Here is a 19139-nt window from a genome sequence, read left to right as displayed (position 1 = left end):
CCTTTTTGGTTGTAACCCCTGAGCTTCTATCCGGGACTACAACCAAAAGACCCGGGGCTATAGCCCCCTAAACTCCCCCAACAACACCTCTGGCCCGCCCTGAGCATAAGACCCGAAGCAAGTTTTTTATTTTATTTATTTGTTTTTGGTTTTAAAAGAAAAACCTTTACAAAAGAATAGTGCATTTCCTTAAATAAAATTACAATAGGATCTCGGAAACCAGGGAATAACTAGAATAATTGGGGTGGCCCAAGAATGTCAACCAGGAAGCTCAGTAGGCCATGTCATCATTTGATACTTTGTTAGTATAGTAAGTTTCTCTGAGACTTTTACTATCGCTGCAGTGAGCATGATTTCCTGGCCGGAGATCAGTCTGTTCCAGAATGCATCTTGATTTAGACTCTCTTCTCTGCTTACAAATCTCCTCAGTAAAGACACTCTTGTGGCCCATGTGCCTTCGCACTCCAGCAGTAGATGTTTCAAAGTTTGGAGGTTCGAAGTTTTACAGATTTCGCAGAATTTTGTTGCCTTTTCTCCCTGGTTTCTTTCAGCCAGTATCTCTCCTGTGTAGGCTAGATTCAGTCGCAGTCTGGGAAAGCTGTTCCTTATCTCACGATCTGGGAATTGTTCCAGGTAACGTGGCATGGTTCCAAGTTCCCTGTCTACTATTAAGAAGGAGTTTAGTGTTTTTAGGTTTCTGACTCCTGTGATTGTTTCGATCCAGTCAGCCATTTTTAGTTTTTTTTTTACTTTCAAGGGGTTTTGTAGAAGGAGTTCTGTTGGTAAATCAAGCTTATGCAGGATCTGTCCAATCTTTTCTTCTAGGCTCGATAGTTGGTTTGATTTTGCTTTCTTTAGGTGTTGGTTTATATCGAAAAAAAGAGTGGCCTTGCTAGCTGTGATTATATTACGATAGAGTGACAGGAGTTTCCACTCTGCACGGCAGCTCAATGAGGTCAAGCCTAGTTCGAACCTCAGACTGACTAACGATGTGCACATTGGTAGCGAAATGGACGATTTCCAAATAAGGCCCTCAATTTTGTTCCAATCGTAGTTCCACAGCAGAGGTTTTGCCTCCAATCCATAGAGGAGGACAGGAACTGCTTTGCCTACGTAGAATTTCTTGAGTGGTGACAATGAAAATTTACAAAATTTTCCATTTAAGTTTTTCATTTGCGCAATAATTTTCGAAAAAAAGAACAAGATCGTCCGCATAGGCCAGCCAGTGTAGTCTTCTGTTGTTAATCCTGGGACAGATGAGCGACGCTGAGGCCAGAAAGTCTCCAATGTCTGATAGAAATAGGTTGAAAAACAGTGGTGCACCCAAGCATCCTTGTCGAACACCTTTAAGGACCTGGATTGCTTCTGAAAGGTTGCCGACGTCATCCAGCCTCACTCTGATCGTAGTATTTTTATGAAGTTCGACGAGCATAGCCAGCAGGGGGGCTGGAATTCCCCAGTTGTTCAGTTTCTGCCAGAGGAGTGATCTGTCCACCAGGTCAAATGCCTTGGACAGATCTACCCATGCCCCATACAGCGGCGAGCCTTCTTTCTCATTTGAGCTTTCGCTTAACAGGTTCAGTGTAAGGCCATTAAGGCTGGTAGAAAGACCCTTCCTGAAACCTGTTTGGTGCGGGGGGAGAATCTCATTTGAGTCCACCCATAGAGAAAGTTCCCTCAATAATATTCGCATGAATATTTTACTGTCTATATCCAAGAGGGCTATGGGTCGATAGCATGTTGGACTTAGCCTATCACCCCCTTTGAAGAGTGGAATAATCACTGCGTTCTTCCACGACGGTGGAAAAGTTTTTTCCCTCAGGATTCCTTGGAAGAGATGGAATGCCATTTTTGACCAGAGTTTTGGCTGACTTTTTAACACCTGATATGTGAGGCCGTTCGGACCTGCTGCTTTCGAGGTAGAGGATGATGTTATGAGTTCTTCAATATCCTCTTCGGTAAATTCCAGAGACCAGGTGATGTTGCGGATGCTGATGTCTCTTGAGCCTGTTGCTTCGAAGTTCTTGGCCAGATGGTCTACCCACTTGTGTTCCGGCACTAAATTGCAAAGAGAACTATTTTGGCCAGTTTCAAGTTGATTAGGAACTGCCCAGAAATTTCTGCAGTTATTTGAACTAAGAAGTGAAAGCATTCTCTCCCCATCCTCTTGTATTTTTAAATGTTTATGATTCTTGGACCAGTTTCTATAAATTTGTTTGGTTTTTTTAAGTTTTTGGATACAGCCTAGAGGATCTTCTGCTCTTGTCTGTCTTATGCTTCGTAGTGTTTGTCGCAGAGTTCTTTTCCTTTTGAAAGTTTCCTCGTCGAAGCGATGGAGGTGTGTCTGTTTCCCCACTATTTGTACTTCACTTGGTCGGCAAATGGACCATATGAACTTTCCGAATCTTTCTGGATGGCACTCTTCGGCCACTATTGAGGGATGGACTATTGCTAAATGATTGTTCAAGTTTTCCCCCCTATGTTTATATTTGACTACTTTCAGTTTCCCCTTAGAGCCCTCCAAGTCCTGATGAGGCGAAGACGTAGTCTATTATTGATTGCAACCTTCCCTGACGCCATGTTGGTCCGGGGTTGTCCGTACTGCTATCGTCTTCAGATATCATGTCGAGATCCCATGATTGAAAGAAGTCCCACCATTGTTTACCTTTCTGTGTGGTACTGTGTTTAGGTAAGCTATTTCTCCTATTTCCTGCTCTAATGAGATCTGTGTTCAGGTCCCCTGCTACAACGATCTGTGCTCCTATGTGATTAATCTTGACCGTGGAAAATAGTTAATTTAGAGTTTCTATGTAGTCTCGGAGTTTGGAAATGGCTGGGTTCCAATAGATGTTTACCAAAATGAGATTGGCCCGGCAGTCGCTATGTCCTGTCTCTGATTTACAGGCCTGGATGCCCACTGGATTATTGCAGAGCGTAACCACATTTTTGATGGCGGAATTTTTGGTTGCTATTATCATTCCTCCTGCTGGTCTTCCTTTGGCTTTTTGAGAGGCCTTGAGGTTTTGCACTGTGAAGCCTTCTATCTCGATGGGGTTAGCTAACCATGTCTCTTGGAATAATAAGATATCATTGCGCTCTAAGAGGTCGTTTTTGAGTTGCTTTTTCTTCAAAAAGCTTGGGCCTCTGGTGTTCCAGGAGACTAATCTAGGGCCCCTCCGACTAAAGACTGTTCTGCTCCTCGCCCAGTTTCTGGAGGATTTGCGAGATGATTTCTGGGAGTTTAGTTATCAGATTGTCTTTTAATCTGAGACCACTTGTTGCGTTGCTTTGGAGCCCTCTAGAGCCCTCTAGCAGTTCCGATAGTACCCACAGCAGCTGGTGCGGATTCCTCTCCTGTCTGTTTATGCCACCAGTGATTTCCAGATATGCCTTCTTCCTCTGATTCATAAACCCAGAGCCCTTCTTTAGCAAGATCGTCTTTATTATTGATAAGCGCCTGTTGTGCCTTTCTTGAGGTGAGAGCTATCTCCACAAAGAATTTATCCTCCCTAAATGGGAAGGCTAGGTATTCAATGTCCTCTGAATCGAAAAGAAAGAGATTGTAATTCTTTTGAATTTCTGACAATAAGACGGATCTACAGAGTGATGTCTTTGTACTCTGATTCTGTAGTCTAAGCCACAATCTTGGGATTGAAAAGTTTGATGCCGCTACTTCCTCTTTTCCTGCAGTAAGGGTTTGTTGTTTTTGTACGTTTTTCTCTCTTTCTCCGTATTGAGGACACATTTCCAGGTTTTTAAATTTCCCGGACCCGTTCCAGCAGTCTACTTCACTGAATAAGAGGCTTGGTGATGTCACATCTTTGATGGCTGACACGGGAGATGTATTTTTTTCTTGTAATGCAGGAGCCTTTTTACCTGACGGTTTTAGGAAAATGGGGGCCATTTTTATAAATGCTTGCTTGGGCTCCCCGCTAAGTCCCTTTCTTGGTTCTTTATGTAAATTTTGTTTTAGAAATATTGGAGCAATCTTGATGTTTGTAGAGACCGGTGTACTTTTTTGGTTGTCGGGAAGCTGCAGATAATGGAAATGTGAGATCCGTTTGCATACCGATGTTTGATGTTTGAACCTTGATTTTACTAGGACTCTCCCTGCCCGTTGAGCACGTCTTTTTGCCCTGCAAGACAACAGCTGCAATGTCAGAGCAGCGCATTGTTCCTCCAGAGCAAACCTGGTTGAACCGTCATTCAATTTATGTGCTCTTAAATCAGTGACACCTCAAGCTCGGATATTTACTTCCTTGTTCCCTTATGTCCTTCTGGCTGACTGATTTACAGCTTCCTGCTTGCCTCAATTTGATTTGAGATACAATGCCTTGAACAATGGCAGCTGCCCGTAAAATCAGGACTGATGAACACTCCATTAGTCATTTGCTAGCTTGTTTCTGTTATAGTCCTTATGACAACACTGTTTGGATGTTCTAAAACGGTGACAACTCAGAAGAATGGCAGGACATAGGTTTACAGCAGCAGCTGCAATTATACATACAAGGGGCTGCTTTCTACTGAGGACAAAAGCGTATATTCAACTGCGAGAGCCCATGGCCATCGCCATGCTGCAGAAATGCATGCATGTAAGGAAAATTGAACACATGCAGCAAAGATAGTATTGAACCATTACAGTTAGTGAGTGCCTTTGCATAGCACACAATGCAAAGAACATTGCATTAAACATATAAAAATGCTCCGGACATTAGCACTTTGAAGTGGGTGCAGGGGACATGTTGACACCCTGCGAAACACTTCAAATACATCGCTTGTAGTGGGCATTTAAAGGAGCGTTGCGTGTTTGCTTGACAGGTGTAACCAAACAATTCAAGTACAGGGCGTCTAAAGTACCGTGCCTCTACTGCTGCTCTGTCAAGTGAGAGAAGGGACATACGGAAAATTAAAACAAAGGCCCTGATTCTGAGGTGCATGCAAGCACAGGAAAGTGTTCTTCTATGACGGAAGAACAATGTTCCTTAAAAGCACTATATTCTTTTAAAGCGACAATGTGGCAGCCTGGCATCAAGACCACCACTTTTGCATGTGCCTGATTTACTGCCTGACAACAGCCTTAGCAACCATGAGGAAAGCAGGGCAGGCACTGCAAGGGGATTCTCCTTTCAAAAGCACTTTTTTTAACATAAAAAAGGAGAAAAACTACAACACCTTTGTGGTGGCTCTACCGCAGCCTTTTCCCAATTTCAATATAGCATTTCCCAGACTGCAGTATCACTTTTCTTAATTGCTGAACGCTTAAGAGAACGTTAGCAAATTAGAAAACTGGCAGTCTTTAAAGAAATGCTTGCTGTTCCACTAGAGCACGTGTTTCTCCCACGACGAGAGATTTGAGCAGCTTTTGCTGTAGTAAAGCAGGACATCTCCCCTCCAATATTTCCACCCACATCAGAATGGTGGTTCTGGAAGCTGGAGGGAAAATGTAGGCTTTCCACACGACTTTTAGCACGAGTTCAGAGGCCCTCAGTGACAGAGGCTGCGGTTACAGTCTGTCATGATTTAAAACACGGCACGTGACAAACTAAGGTGGCTTCGGAGCACGTGGCAGGAGCAAGGAGAGCCTGACACAGCAGAGGTAGGCTGACAGGGAGCATGGCATACTTTACTCTGAGAAACTCTGAAAAAAAGAATGTGTATCCAGGAAGCCTGCTTGTGGGGCAGCCTGGTCACAATCTTCTGCCTGCAGTGTGCTCATTACAGCTGTCGTAGAGGCAGCGGTTAGATCAAATAAAGTAACAAACTGGTCCGTAAACTCCTGGTTCCATTCACTGTGGACCTTGTTTAGAAAATTTAATGGGTGGCAGGAAGGTGGTTTTACATTTCAAAGAGATCTTGGGGGATCTTTTGAAATTGTTAGTTTTGAGACATTTCGGAGGCATTGGAATTAAGTAGGCAAACATTTTTAAAAAATGGTTCAAAAGCTACCACAAAGCCTAACAATAATACCTGAACACTGATGCATAATGCCATGGCCAAAACAATGATAGTAATAGTTGTTTGCAGGATGTGTATTGTTCAATCAGATTTGCAGTGCGGTCTAGGCACAAATGCCCATGCCGCAAACATGATGTTATATGGCTATTTGTCCCAAATAAATGCTTGTTAGTGTTCAGGTTTTTTTTGAGGATGTGCAGTACGTTTTGGAAAAAAAATTCAGAGAGTGGATTGAAGTGGCTACAAAAATGAAAACAGATCCAAACCAACCACAATCCCCAAACATAAAGCACGAGGAAACCGTCCACCCCTCTACCCCTCCTGGCATCCAGAGTATCCCTGGCTTCTTGAAAATGGATATTCCCATAGTAAAAGCATCATCAAGATGTACCCACCAATGGCGGCTCTGCTAAGTTTTCCCGCGTTCACTTGTATATAGTGGTTCCAGCCAGTGCTGGAAATGGAAAAAAAAGTAGGTTGGGGATCCCACAATAGCCGGGGTGGGGTTGGGGCAGTTTCTGAGGAGGCGGGGCTTAGAGGGGGCGGAGCTGGCAGTTGATCTCTGATCAAAGGAAATGTCCCAAATAATAGTTTAAAACAGCAATATCAAACATTCTAGCACAAAAGGAATGAATGGCCATGTGCAGTGCAACTGTAGGACACTTTTGCAATGGAGCCGAGACAATTATCCCCAGTCCAACCCTGGCAGCCAGTATGCAGACACATAACATTTGCCCACAGCATCACTTACAAACCACACTTTTACTCTGTGCAAGAACCTAAACAAGACAAATTACACAACTAAGAACAAACACCAGAGAGACACACGGAGTCAGCGCACATTAAAATCTGGCCTCTAAAAAATATAGTAAATCACATAATATACACGTTATCTGATGTGGTGCATTTTATAGAGGTCAGATTTTAATGTGTGCTGGCTCCGTGTGTCTCTCTGGTGTTTGTTCTTAGTTGGTTATACCAATAAGTATAACCAACTAAGAATAAACACCAGAGAGACAAAGGAAACGGGTGCACAATTAAATTTAAAGCACTCCATGGGAGAAATTCTCTGTGCAGTGCACACAGTCCGCTTGCACCGTGGTGCAGATTAGACTCCGAGCCCACCAAGGTGGGAGCTCGGAGATCTAATCTGCCCTGTGCGAGCAGAGCACTGTGCACGAAGAGTACATGGCAGATTAGATCGCGGGCTCAGCAAGGAGCTGCACTGCCCCCCGCCGTCGCGGGCGCTCTTTATTTTTTTTAAGTAACCCAGCGCAGAGCATGGGTTTGGGCGCCGACTCTGGCCGGATCCTGAGATCCGGCTACACATCTGGTGCTGGATCTCGGATCCGTCGAGAGCCGGCCCAATGACCAGTGCTGCATGAGGGTGTGAATGAAGGAGAATTTAACAGAACGGCTTTGCGATCTATTGAATCCCATGGATTTACATGGCAAAAAAGTACAAACAACTAAACACAAATGCAGTTGCTCCCAAGGAAACATTTTACAATTCACTCCCTCTCGACTTACCGGGAGCTCTAGTTTCCACAAAGTGGCTGGTCCTATAAAGCAGCCTGAGAAGTACATTTTGCAACCTTTTTGGAACAAAACAAATGTTAAGTGTTAAGCAAATAGCAAGCTCCCGTCAGACAAAAAACAAAAAAAAGAATATGCAGAATTATAATTGCAATACTTTGGTGAAAAGTTAACGCACTGGGCAGGATAGACACAAGGAGCACGTGTGGGCAACATTGTGCAACTCCGCCTTCAATGTACAGCCCTACAATCTTACACTCTTGGGTTTTACAAAGTCGCGGTTACTACAAAAGTGCCTTCACTAGTATTCACTCAGATATGCATCATGCAGAGCTGATTGACAGCACGTGTCACGTTGACAGATCAGATCCGGGGCATAGGGGTGGGAAAAGACGTGGTACGTGCAGCAATAAAGAGATGTAGAAAGTGCCTTGTCTCCATCCGGTTTATTCGTGGGGCGTGCGCGTGAGCCTTCCCTGGGTGCGGGGCTCCCTAACCTGGGTAAGGCAGGACAGCAAGGCCCCTCTACCTATGCAAGAGCCTTTGCAGAGAGAGAACCTTCTCTCCATGCAGCCCTAAAACAAAAAACCTTTGCAAATGATCAACATAAAAGGCAAGATATTAGGGCCTGATTTACAAAGCATTTTTAACATGGGAACGTCCCATTGAAAACATGTTTGTAAATCAGGCCCTGAGACTTATATTTCTCACGCCAAGTCATCCATTGTATTTGTATTGTTTTGCGTTATCAGAAGAGTAACCCCCGCCAGTACACATTGGATCATTCTCAGCAAGTGTTCAGTGACTGGTTGCAGTAAGAGTGTATACTCTGGACTCAAATAGGCCTGCCATTATTTTAGTGAGCGAACTCTTACGTTGAATGTACCATTTTTTAATAGCAAATGATGAGCACGCCACGTTCATATAAAGGTTACAGTGGTGATAATTGACTTTGCGAGAAAAACACCTCACGGTCCCACTCTCCTCACTCTGCCTATTTTTAATTGGAACCATGGGTGAGTGTTAGCACAGCTTGCATCTGTTAGTGCGCCCTTTTGTCTTAACACTAGAATTTTGTTTGGTCTTGATATTTAAACCCAATAGGACACAGTAAAAGCAACAACAACACAACATTAGCATCGCGCAGTTAGCAAATGGTAACTTGAGACGTTTAAAAAAGCATGCCGTTGAATGTGTTGGATTGGAATTATTTACATTTATTTTAAAATGATCACTCTATTTAAATGCAGGGTGCTTTCTGATTACTCTTGCATAGAAAAGACAGTAGCCCAGGAGCATGTCATCCTCTAGACAGCAGACATTCAAACACGTGTGGGAGGAGGGGGGGAGGGGGGGCGAGAGGGAGTGCGAGACTTGGCATCACTTCTGCAAAGAGTCTCCAAAGGTGGATGAAATCATCACTGGGGTGATGTTCTCCCAAATACCGCAGTTGTATTGCTCGCCATCTTCTTCTGGCGGGAGGAGAGACGTTCCCCATTTGAGAAACGTTAGGCACTTGGCATTCATTAATCAATGCAGGACCAGTCGCTGTATTGTGCTGCATTAATGCCTGAAAGGTCCACAGTGCGCTCGAGATTCCACTCTGGAAGGAGAACAAATGATGAGGAAAAATAGGCGCATAGAACTGCGCGATATATTGCACAGACTTTTGAAAATACTTTAAACCGCGGATAATGCTGCCTTTTATGCACCAGCATATGCTCCTATATTATCGGCATCTGGTCGATGTATCTTATAAGGTACATGCTACTTGGATGATGATTTATTCGCCTGCAGGCTGGAAACGGGACACACTTGTCTAAAGCCAAGCATACATTATGCTGGTGAACTTAATTGACTGTCTTTGAGGCTAGGAAAAGAATGTGGTCAATATAATGCAAATAGTGATTGTCAGAAAAGAGAAATAAATGGCTTGAAAGAGTGAATAGCTCAACCACGAGCATGATCAAAATGAAAATTATTTGTCCTAGATTTCCCGAGATTTTTCAACATGCAAACCTTTGTGCTACGTCCATGTCAGCCAAGAAAATAAGCTAGTTGGAAGTGCACGGATGAGAAGGAGAGGCACGTATACAAATTAGGGTTGATGGGTACAGGCCAAAGGTGCTGGAGTCCTGTGCGGTGTGTATAGTTTTAGATTGTTGACAGTGGTGACACTTGGGTGTCTCCTATTCAAAGGGACGTGCAGAAGATAAATAGGCTGTCAGTTCTGGGATATAGGGAGAGGTGTTTGTTTTGAACAGGGGAATACATTGGTGTGAGGGAGATGTTTTACAGGACCATAGAAATAGAGCTCCAGGTGATTTTGGTGGGCACGTCTGGCGATGGCGGTGTCTCAGGGGTTTGCCTCATGGAACTCACCAAAAAATTACAAAAGTAGTCAAAAATGTGTGCATGTCAGTGCAGGAAGTAACGCAATTTCATTCAGGGCCGTAGACGCAGCTGGGACACTAATTTGAAACAGACTGTGGAATAGAACTGCATGAAAAGGCGCTGTCAAAGAAACACCCCTACATTAAGAACTTTTACAGAAAACAAAATAATTAGCATTTGCGATTGTGGACATGAAACAAATCTCCCGCACAAGTTTGATTGGACCTTGCACTCTGAACACATATAGAAAAGCATACATTGCCAGCAATGATTGGGTTCATGTACCTTCCCACAGTGCCCTCAATTATGCCCTGTGACGTCACAATCCACCCCCAATTCGCACAGCACAAAATTAAGTAATTGGCACATTTGAGGTGACCAGCGGAACTTTAATAAACATTTCAGTCTCTTCTTCAGCAGCTCTCAATTCACTAGCGAGACACTCACCCTGCAATTGTAAAGCAAGGTGTCTTGCTATCTTGGAGGGCAGATATGGAGGCATCAATCCGGAGTGTGAAATACATGAAACGGTGTTGGAACAATCTGTGTGTGGTTCGTCTACATGGGGGACAGGCAGGCTGTGCACTGTAGGAGACACGTTGCCAGAGGCAAGCAACCAAACACAACTGTTGATGAGAGTGAAGATGAGCAGCGCGGACAGTATATCACCTTCAGGTTTCAAATCATGCTACAGTGACAAGCCCATTAGTAGCCCTCGCCTCTCCCCACACCTATTTCCCAGTCTTTGGACTTCAATTTTTTCTATGAAACACATATGTGGAGCACTGATAAAATATTGTACATAGTTATTTTTTAATAGGATCAATATAGCGTCAGTGATACCTGAGTGCTGTTGCTCAACTTGAGGCACCCGCTCAGTGGTGACAGGAGGAATTATATTTCGGTTGGGATACAACTGTCCACAGGCAAAAGTCGAGACAGGGGCACCTATAATCGCCAGTAACCAAGTCCAGTAACATAAATAATTAAACATACACCTGTGCATTTGTGGTTTGCATATCTTTGTATCGATTACTTACATCCTGATTTTTGTTCTCTTCAAACGGTGTGAAAGAACTTTCATGGCACTGCTCTTTAGATGTGGAGATAGAGTGTGTCCTAATGGGCAAGGCCCGCCTTACCTGTCAAGGGACCAAAATGGCCCTTCTGTCCTCATGCAACAGGCCACTTGACCTTAGTACCAGTACTTGTGTGAGCTTCTTATTTTAAGTACAGACAGGGATTTTCCGAGCCAATTGAGAATAAGGTATTTAGGTCATTAGTTTGAAACTGCTATTTCGTGTGTCACGTTGACGTTTCCGGGACATCGCAGGGGCGGGAGGGATCCAGGGAAAAGGGAAGTGACATAACGGGGGGCGGGCTCGGGGGGTTGCAGGGAGAGATTCAATAAAGAAGATGTGCATGTTAATGCTCTGTGTCCGTTGCCTTATTGCTGCGCCATAGCCCGCGATACCGAGTGAAGGCATCACAATGGCGATGAGGATGGGATCGCGGGCGGGGCAATGCTCCTAGGAGCCCAGCAGCCCACCCACGACGACCGCGATGGGAGCACTCGCGGAAGCGGGCCCAGCCAGCAGGCACAATAACAAGCGGCCGAGCCGCGGCGGTGATCGCGAACAGGAGGACGTGCATCAGTGCCTCAAGCGAGGCCCCGCCACACGACCCCGAGGAGAAGCAACCATGCACATCGGTCAGCTGTAAATTGAGGCCCACGTGTTCCACGCAGGAAGGAAGCGTTGGCCCAGCAGGCCCACGAACGTCACGACAGGCACGTGAGCCCAGGCAGGAAACCCGGCATGCAGCAGCAGAAGGCCACAGAGCACAGTGCCCAGCACCAAAGTGCCCCAGGAGGAACCAAGGCACTTCTGCTCTCTTGATGGTGCTCGTGCCACATGTGGCGGCCATCCAACTCCAACAGAGGACAGGACCACTCCCCAGAAGGAAGGCAGGAGAAATTTCCCCACGGACAGGCTGCATATCCACGGAGCAAGGCTCATGGCATCCCCAGAAGTAAGCATCCTACTGTCACCATGTCAGGGCAAGATGACGGCCAAGGAGGGCAAGCACAAGGGAACGCGCCCCCAGCAACTGGGGCACCCGCACCAGACCATATACCCTATAAACTGCCGGACACCCTGGCAGCCCAAATGCCGGGAGCATTTGATGTAACAGACAGGAGCAATATGGGCCCCTGGTGGACCAAGTGGATCAGGGATTTCGACCTGTACATGGGAGCCACAGGACCAGTCGCTGACGCAAGGCAGGTATGTCTCCTAAAACTAGCGGTAGGATCAGCGACCCGAGACGTAATCGATGAGATGGCCCAAGATTCCATAGACTCGATCAAAGACCTCAAGGAAGCGCTAGCTGCGTACTTCGCACCCCATACTAATGTAGACTATGAAAGACATTTATTTCAAAGTACCAAATAGGCCAAAGGGGAGTCCATGGATGCCTATGTGATGCGATTACACACCAAACTAAAACACTGTGACTTTGCAAATTATTCAAACACTGAGGCACTAAGATCGCAAATCATCTCTGGGTGCGAGTCGCAAACTTTCCGACGGAAGCTACTTCAGAAATCCTGCACGGTTGAGGAAATCCTGGCACTAGCGAGAGTTTAGAGAGCCATTGACTCACAAGTTGAGAGTTTTGGCAACACCACCATAGAGGAGAATGTCAACAAACTGCAACTAAAGAAGAAAACCGAAGAACTCTTCTGTTACAAGTGCGGATTTGAGTACCCGCATGAAAGAACATGTCCAGCCAAAGGTCCACGGTGCACCTCATGCGGCGAAGAGGGTCACTTCAAGGCAGTGTGCAGACTATTCCATGATCGAGGCAGAGACAGACTCTGGGAAAATACCTCTCGCCCGAGAAGCAGACACAGAGGGTCGGCAATCAATAACCCAGTACCCAACACGTTGAATGCCCAAAATCAACCCACAGGCGATCAGCGAGACAGAGAATCAGGAGAAGATCGGCAAAGGATAAGGGAAAGAAAAAGGCTCACAATGTGCCCAAGGACGGAATGCAGATCCCGACACCACTTACCTAGCACCGAGCCTGGAGGCTCAGGACCCCCTCCACACTGCTGGAGCAGTGCTGGCTACAACCCAGGTGAGGCAAGGACGAAGCCCACAATTCCGCAGGCCCCCGCAGCCCGCCGCGCACCTCGCCGCTAAGATCGAATTTTCAAGGGATCTGAAATATATTTCCCACGGAGCCACCCTGTGCGTCCAGAATTGCAGCCCATTCAACTGTGACCGCTCCTCACAGTTTTGCTTTCTCAGGCGCCACTGTCCTGGAGGAGGCTGTGATACTCAAGAGATGGCCGCCTGCTACACTACCACTGCAGGCCTGACCTGATTGGCCCTGCTCATTGCCATAAGCCTATCACCTTTCGCCGGAAGCGCACGCCGGCACGCCCCTAAGGCCGACCTCAAGGCTTCCTGTCTGGAGCCTGTCGTGAGCCAAAGGAGCCAGGGGCCAGAAACGCTGCCCGACTCCCGCCACATTGCCGCAACATATTTGGGTAAGTGTCTCCCACACCCAGCCATCCACGTAGTATACTACCTCCGAGCCACTCGCATTGCATCTGCATCGTCAACCTAATTAATGCATTTGTAGCGCACTCGCCACTCAACATCTCCTAACCCATGTGTGCGTAGTCTACTCCTGTGCCATTTATTCTAGTCAAACTTAGTCACTGCTGCTGCCTTTCCTCTCCACTGGCCTAAGTGGCCCACCAGAACCTTGGCGCTACCTAACTTAGACTTTTGTCTCACCTTGGTCTCAAACTCCACCACATTTACAATGTACTGCACCTAGGGTCGCCATTAGACCCTGCCCGATCTGTGTCTTAATCTGTGCTGTGCCCTATGGTCGCCATCAGACCTCAATTGATTTGTGCCTCAATTTGTGTTGTGCCTTATGGTCGCCAATAGACCACAATTGACCTGTGCCTTAATCTGTGCTGTGCCCTATGGTCGCCATCAGACCTCATCTGATTTGTGCCTCAATTTGTGTTGTGCCTTATGGTCGCCAATAGACCACAATTGATCTGTGCCTTAATCTGTGCTGTGCCCTATGGTCGCCATCAGACCTCACTTGATTTGTGCCTCAATTTGTGTTGTGCCTTAGGGTCGCTAATAGACCACAATTGACCTGTGCCTTAATCTGTGCTGTGCCCTATGGTCGCCATCAGACCTCACTTGATTTGTGCCTCAATTTGTGTTGTGCCTTATGGTCGGCAATAGACCACAATTGACCTGTGCCTTAATCTGTGCTGTGCCCTATGGTCGCCATCAGACCTCACCTGATTTGTGCCTCAATTTGTGTTGTGCCCTATGGTCACCAATAGACCACAATTGACCTTTGCCTTAATCTGTGCTGCTGCAGATAGCACCTCACCTGATTTGTGCCCTGACCTGTGCCCCTGCCCCATGGTTGTCATTAGGAATAACACTGCCCTAGCCACTTTATATACTTCAATGTGCTTCTAGTTGCCCTGACACACTCAGGTGACACACTACCTAGCTAGCCTTCTACACTTGCCTAGTTTGCCACCGCTTTGCCACATAGAACCTAGCCTACTGGTACTCGCCTAGTTCACCTAACTGCCAATATACAGGTCTCTCTACAGACTGCTTAGACCTCTCTGGCGCCGAACCACCAGCTACATGCCTTTGCATACAACCTAGTCCACGCCCATAGTTTGAACTTGGACTTGCCCACTCACTCATCCCTGCCCACAACCAGAATGAAAATCACCCATTACCAATCCTTACACATTGCTCTGAGCCTCCTTACCACCATGGCATTTTGCATCCGCGGACTCACACCCTGCTAAGGACAGAAACATGAGACTGAGGGCAAGACTGTCCTGTCTTCATGAACCATCTTCCTACCACAATCACAGAGGCTATATCGATCTACCAAACAAACGTTCGCAATACCCCAAACCTACCACCCCCCGCCCTGCTCCTATAACTACTAACCAGCCACCGTCACAAAGAGATGCCCCCACTAAAAATAAACAACCTCCCTCGACTCAACCAACTAGTACCTTATCAATAATTGGATCTCTCATTAATGCAAGATCCATGGTCGCCCATGCTACTGAGATCTGGGACACCCTAACTAATGAAAACTTAGACCTACTAGTCATAACCGAAACATGGCTCCATGATGCGGCTGGCCCTGCCATCATGCTAGCTATACCTGACGGCTACCAACTACTAAGAGTCGATAGACCTAACACTAAAGGTGGCGGCCTAGCCATCATTCATAAAGCCACTTTACCTATCAAACAAGCTACTACCCTGATATTCCCATCTTGTGAACTCCTTACTGCCAAATTGCACCTCTCTTGTAACCGGACTCTCACCTTGCATGTTATCTACAGACCACCTGGACCATTAGGAACCTTTGAAGACGACCTAACCAGCATCATAACTAACAATACTAAAGACCACGCTCAAATACTATTACTGGGAGACTTTAACCTGGGCTTTAATGACAGCAACGACAAACATGCCCTATCTGTCGCCTCACTCCTGAATGACTACGCCCTAACTCAAAAAGTCTCCTCCCCTACTCATGCCAAAGGTAGAACCCTAGACTGGGTTGCTGATCGGAACTGTAACATCAGCATTACCAACATAATACCACAATCCTGGACCGACCACCACTTAATTGTATTCAATGCCTCACTAGACCTTATCCGACCTAAACCTATACTCATGGCCCCGCCACTCCCCACCAGAAGTAAAAAAGACATCACATCAGAACAACTCCTACCCCACCTTCTCCCTACTTTTAATAACTTAGACAACATCACAGACCCCACGTCGCTTGTAGAAGCTTACAACAGTTCAATGATCAAGGCACTTGACTCGATTGCCCCTACCAAGCTGCGCAAAAGCAAACAACTCTGTCACCTTAACAACTGGTTCACGCCACACCTGAAAGACCTTAGAATCCAAAAAAGAAAGTTGCAGTCAATCTGGCAACACTCACCCACTGAGGAGAACAAAACTAAATTAGCCACCCTCGCCAAACAGTATAAAAAGGAAATCATAAGTACTAAAAGAAATACCTTCAATGATAGAATCTCCAAAGCCAAATCAGACACTAAGGAGCTATTTTCCATCCTCCGTGAAATGGAAACACCCATAACCCCACCTGACAACATTCCTAAAAATAAGCCCTGGTGCACTAATATACAAAATGCCCTGGCGGGTAAAATTAGCTTGCTCCAATCCAAAATTGCTAACAAAAAAGCTTCCTTGCTCCTGCCAACAGAACCCATACTGCAACCTCAGCTCCTCCCAAACCAATCTAACACCCCTCACCCATTTAGATTCAGAAAAATATCCATATTGGAGACAGAAAAAATCATACTATCTCTAAAACCCTCCAACTGTAAAGGAGACAACTGTCCGGCCCAAATTATAAAAGATGCAGCTCGAGACCTAGCACCCTTCATTTCGAAACTCATTAATGCATCCTTTAAGTCTAATCTAGTACCTAACAACCTCAAACAATCCTGGGTGCTTCCCTTGCTAAAAAAACAAACACTTGACCCTGCTATACCAACTAACTACAGACCCATCACTACTGTCCCTTTCCTACTTAAAATCATAGACAGAGTAGCATACCTGCAAATCCAGGACTACTTAGAAACTAACAATTTACTAGGATCACGGCAATCTGGCATCCGTCCCCTTCATGGTACTGAAACAGCCTTGATTGACCTCAAGACCCAAATTGACGAGTTGAAGGACAATGGTAAATCAGCTATGCTACTCCTCCTTGACCTATCTGCGGCCTTCGACTTGATAGATCATGCAGTCTTATGCAATCACCTAAGCTCGGCCGCTCATTTCTCAAGTGATGCCGTAACCTGGGTACAATCCTTCCTTGCAAACCGGACAATGAGAGTCTTCTCCCCCTCAGCAGCCGCTGATCCCATACAAGTTTCATGTGGTGTTCCCCAAGGATCATGTGTTTCTCCGACGATGTATAACATCTTTACTAAGCCCCTGTTTGATAAATTGGACAGACTGGGTGTTGTCTACACTAATTACGCAGATGACACTCAGATTCTAATCCCCCTTTCGGGTAACTTCTTGGAAGACACGGCCTTAGTAAATAAGATATATCTCCTCATTCAGGCTTGGATGGCATCCCATGGCCTCTGCCTGAACGACGACAAGACTGAGCTACTGATCCTTGGCTCAGCGTTGGCCATCAAAAAACTTGACCCTAACTATGCCTCATTTAACATCGACAATAACGTCATCAAAGTGATGCCTGCAGTCAAAACCCTCGGGGTTTATCTTGACTCATCGCTCACCTTCAAAAAACAAACAAACTCTCTAGCATCCTCCACTGCATATACTTGCAAATTGATCCGAGCATGCAGACCATTTCTAACTGAGACTAGCTGCATCACATTAGCCAGTGCTCTCATCATATCCAAGCTGGATTACTGCAATGCCCTCCATGCAGGTTCTAACAAGTATATCCTTGACAAACTACAAACTCTCCAAAATAACGCTATCAGAGTAGCTTTAAATATTCCTAACAGAGCCCACATCTCCACCTATAGGAAAAATATCCATTGGCTAAATATCAAAGATAGGATCACCCTCAAAATACTTTCCCTCACATCCAAATGTCTTAACAACATTGCCCCCCCTTATCTGGCCAACAGAATCCACAAGAGAACCTCAAACCGTCCCACTAGACTGACTAACGCCTTCACCTTAGTGATGCCTAGATACAAAAAGAGTACAGCCGGCGGCTCTAGTTTCCCAATCATAGCTGCGCAAACTTGGAACAAACTCCCTTTGGATCTCAGAATAGACCAACCTTACTCTAGTTTCAGGCGAAAAGTCCTCACTTGGATTCGTGCCAATGACACTTAGCTTGACCTCCCCCTCCCATATAGACACTAGACGTCTGCAACCAGCTGAATGACATCCGATCAACTAGACTGAACCGTAGTTCTGCATTTTTCTTTCCTTTCTGCGTTCTTTGTACACTTACCTTTGATCTAATGTGAACTGTATAAACTGCACTTTTCCTGATCTAATTGTGAACTGCTTAAATTGTATTCCTCCTGTAACTAAGTTCTTAAGTAATCTTGTACTGTTTGCGCCCAGCTACCCCTTCGGGTTTGGTTCTGCGCTATACCAAATAAACAAACAAACAAACAAACAAACCTGCGATACCTGGAGGAGCAGTCCCCCACAGACTCTGACCCCAGCTCATCAGGGAGTGACCAAAAGAAAAAGGCCTTTGTATACACATTGGGAAACCCCACAGCGACCGCTCACAGTCCAACGCTCATCATTAAGCTGCAAGAGAGACCAACAGAATTTCTCATAGACACAGGAGCCACTGTCAACGTGGTGAGCGAGAAGATATACAACAACCTTCCACACAAACCCAAGCTACACCCGGCAACCGGGAACATGTATGCATACAGAGCCAAGACACCCTTGAAATGCCTGGGACAATTAAACAGGCTCTGCCTGTACAAAGGCCACGAAATGAGGGTACCAATCCATGTACTAGCCACCGAGACGGACAGCGGTTGCGTCCTCAGTTTCAAGGCAGCCGCAGACATGGGCCTAATACATATCCTTTATAACATAATGGTCCGCAAATACATAGACCCGGTGGAAATGGTAAATAACCTGTACCCCAAAATCTTCAAAGGCATAGGAAAACTCTGTAACAGACAAATAAGGCTTCACATGGATGAGTCAATTCGCCCCATAGCCCAGCCATACCACGGAATTCCAGTCAACATTCAGAAGAAAGTGGAGGATGAACTCCAAAAACTACTCGAACAAGACATCATCGAAAGGGCCACAGGACCCACCACATGGGTATCACCGATTGTCCCTGTTCGGAAGAAAGGCTCTGAGGCCATAAGATTATGCGTGGACATGCAACGGCCGAATCAGGCCATCAAAAGGGAGAGACACCCCACACCTAGAATCACGGATATGATACACCTGCTAAACGGACCAAAGGTGTTCTCCAAACTGGACCTGCAAAAGGGGTATCATCAGCTAGTCTTGCACCCGGACAGTAGAAACATCACGACGTTCGTCACACATGTTGGTCTCTTTAGATACAAGAGACTAAGCTTTGGGGTGTCCTCGGCAGCAGAAACATTCCAGGCTGAAGTTCACAACATAATAAAACACATT

The sequence above is a fragment of the Ambystoma mexicanum genome, chromosome 1q, assembly GCF_040938575.1.
Source record: "Ambystoma mexicanum isolate Mex_15411 chromosome 1q, UKY_AmexF1_1, whole genome shotgun sequence".
Lineage (NCBI taxonomy): Eukaryota > Metazoa > Chordata > Amphibia > Caudata > Ambystomatidae > Ambystoma > Ambystoma mexicanum.
This window is presented reverse-complemented; position numbering follows the sequence as displayed.